A 3,631-nucleotide genomic window follows, 5' to 3' on the forward strand; every position below is an offset into this window, starting at 1 on the left:
CATAAGCAGGGGCCGCCTATTAACTTTTGGCTGTAAGAGTTGACCTCAATTTATATTCCGCCGGGTCAAGCGGTTGATTAGGCTCCTTTTTCTATTCTGTCAGGGTCCAGCGGCTGATCTGACCCCTATTTATATTCCGCCGGGTCCAGAGGTTGATTTGGCCCATATTTACATTCCGCCGAGTCCAACGGCCGATCAAGCCCATTTTATAATCCGCCGGGTCCAGCGGTTCTATGGCTATATTTAAGAAACATAAGTATAATTAATTGCAACCATGCCATCTCACCTCATATATCATCATACACAAACACAATCTCAATCACAGTACAATGACAGCAAGTTATCATCACAATCAACATTCACAATCACACTGCATATCCCAAATTAAAATGAAACATAAAAGGCAACATCTCTCAAATCAATTCACACAACATAGCATGACTAATTTCTTAATCTCTAACTATCACAATATGCTTCTTCAATAATTTATATAACTATAATACATCATTTTACATGGGAATAGAGTACTCACATAATATATATATATACATATATATCATTTCACAATGGAATGAAGTACTCGCCTAGCACTAAAATGATTCACCAAACTTGACCTTCAGGGTGCACAATCGATGTCCTCTGCTCTTATCAATCACGAGTATAACCTGAAAAACAAGTTATGCCTAACGATCATTTTTTCCCATAATTCTCATACTAAATCATCCCACAATGGCCTTCGAGGATCAACGAAGCTAAGATATAAACACAACAATAGCACTAGCCACCAAACACTCCATATAAGGCAGCGACAAATATTCTTTTTATTAAATTCTTACTCTAGATAATTTATCAAGATTACTGATCCATCATAACGTGTATATGTATATTTTGAGGTATTAATTCAAACTAACTAAATCAGCCCAAGTATCCTAAATATCCAAAGAAAATAATCTCATCATCTCCAACTTGTAACTTGTCCCAAAATTTAAAATAAAAAACAATAAAAGCAGATAACATCATTTAATAAGGAATTTAACCCCGATTTCAAGCAATACTAGACGCGCAGCAAATTTCTTTCAAGTATCACTATCCATGAATAATATGGCCCCTACATCGAAAAGAACCTCAAAGCAATCAAAACAAAAGGAGTCAATTGTTTTCATGCTCATTTTAATTCTTACTTCCCACGCATACCAACTTAAATTCATCAATCTCCACCGCCAACCTTTATCTTTCCTTTGTAATCCTTTGCTCTCAATTCTTTCACCCAATTTCATCTTCTCGATCATCAATGATAAAACTTAGCGCACACCACACACCCTTATATATTAAATCAAAGAAACAAGATTAAGTAAAGTCAACCACTCGGAATAATTTACAGCACTCAGGCATCCACTTGCAATCCCAATTAATTCCATAGAGATCCAATCATCACATTTATTCAGATCACATTGACGAACCCACTGGAAGTGAAATCTACTAATTTGTACAACTCAATGATAAAAAAGAAAAAAGGTATTAACCTAAAATGACCCATGATTTGCCTGTTTTGTCAAATCTATCATATGCTTTTTTTTTGTCAAATCTATCACATGGTTTACTTTTTGAATCAAATCTATCCCGGCGTTATCTTTTCCGTCGACATCTAACGGCCATGCTGATGTGGCGCCTACGTGGCAAGCGTGGCCCACTATCTCTCCACGTTCCACATCAGCACGGCCGTTAGATGTTAACGGAAAAGATAACGCCGGGATAGATTTGATGCAAAATATAAACCATGGGATAGATTTGACAAAAAAAAAGCATAGGATAGATTTGACAAAACGGACAAACCATGGGCCATTTTAGGTAAAAATCCCTTAAAAAAAACCCAGCAATGTAAATCAAATACACCAAATCAATTAAAACAAGCATAATAAAGTCAAGAACAAGAACTCACCACCACTTAAGATTCAATAAAGAAAAGCTAAAGGTCAACGATAGATAAAAAAAACTATATTCTAATAAAAGCCTTCATATCTCACCAAACATGCATCTAAATAAAGATTGAACATAATGCTTAAGGGTTAAATTTCATGGGGAGCTCACAATCTTTCAAGAAGATATTTATATTATATAAGGTACCTTTCCTATGAAACAAACCAAAAGAACTCGTTCAAGCAAGGAATTGACGAATACAAACTAACAATGATTAGTTTGGACAAACCTACCTTAAGACCGAGCCCAAAATCATAACTTATTCCTCCTCAAACACCTCCGTCCCTTTAGCTAAAAAAAGAAAACTGTGCCTAGACCGCCATTACAGGATAACCCGCGACACATATTTTTGCCCAAGATAAACCATTAAAGGCTGGCCAGAAAAAATAAGGGATATAGACAAACCGAAATGTAGCATAAAAGAATCATTATAGATGGAATTCGAAGCCAAATGTTTTTTAACATTTAAATCATCAATTTCAAAGTTTGCTTAGCTCAAATTTAAGCCTAGTATCCGAAACAATCAAGGAAGCAACAGGGTTTCCATAAGTGATAAAAAACGAAAGCAAAGAACATAAGTTTTGCTGTTTTTGGGTTTTTTTTTTTACCCTATCAACGCAATTGATATGTTACCTTTGTTTGGTGATATGTTGCTTGCGGTTAGAGACCAATCAAACATAATGAAGAAGAGAATAGACCATACCCGAGAAGGAGAGCTTGGACGAAGGATGGAGTCGAATCACTGGTCTCGCCAGATATTGCGAAGATCGAGCCTTTGGCGCTTCCCCTTCCGTCTCGCTCTCGTTTCTCTCTCTCTCTCTGTTTCTCTCACGCGCTCTGTTCTTCTTTGTTTCTTTTTCTTTTTAAACCCACCAGCCCCAAAAGAAAGAAGAGAAAAAACACAATGGAGATGATAGATAAAAGCTGAGGCGGTGGAAGGGATTGCTAGGGAGAATTTTGGGCCACGTGGTCACTTCTTTCTCTCTCTGTTTTTTTTTTTTTTACTCCAGCAAGAGATCTATAATTTATATATAGATACATATATGTAAATATATGTATATGTATGCTATTTAAAATAACAATGTTAGGTCTCACAATCTCCTCTACTAATAAAAATTTCGTCATCGAAATTTGTTGGAGGAATCAGAAAAGATTATTAAAAGTTATAGTATTCTCAGGTCCTCATATCTCCTCTGAACTGACTTTTCTAAGCACATTCATAGGTCACCAAGCTTTTGCTAAAGCACTCAGCTCTTCGGCTCTATCAATAAAATAACCTACCCAACAAGCACGTATTTCAAGTACTCCTTCAACTAGTGACACACAAAAATGAGCATAAGCTTCTATGGTTCACAAAGGGCACTGTGCCCCCGCACCTCCAGCTACTGGATTGCCCCTCTCTCACTCAATCCCCTCTAGGGTGAGTCAATGATTGTTAAGTAAGGGGCACGGTGCCTTAAACGAAACACATCTTAATTTTCCTTGTAAGCTAGAAATAGAACTTGTTTTGTCCTTAATATGGGGAGATTCATTCCCTCGACCTTATCCCACTAACTGTCCCATCTGACAAGCAAGCGGTGCAATCATATCGGAATACAAGATCTTATGAAACAAATTCAAAACGTGTTTAACGAGCATGGAATTCAAAGAAATC

At 36.7% G+C, this 3,631-nt stretch overlaps 1 long non-coding RNA gene across 1 annotated transcript; it reads right to left on the reverse strand.

Annotated features, from left to right (window-relative positions):
• Positions 1-257: 257 nt before the first annotated feature.
• LOC116187123 lies at positions 258-2,946 on the reverse strand. Its single transcript, XR_004151987.1, has 2 exons — positions 2,681-2,946; positions 258-665 (listed from the first exon to the last, which is right to left on the reverse strand). It is a non-coding gene; the product is annotated as an uncharacterized LOC116187123 (long non-coding RNA).
• Positions 2,947-3,631: the final 685 nt, after the last annotated feature.

Source organism: Punica granatum, chromosome 1 (genome assembly GCF_007655135.1).
Source record: "Punica granatum isolate Tunisia-2019 chromosome 1, ASM765513v2, whole genome shotgun sequence".
Taxonomy (NCBI): Eukaryota; Viridiplantae; Streptophyta; class Magnoliopsida; order Myrtales; family Lythraceae; genus Punica; species Punica granatum.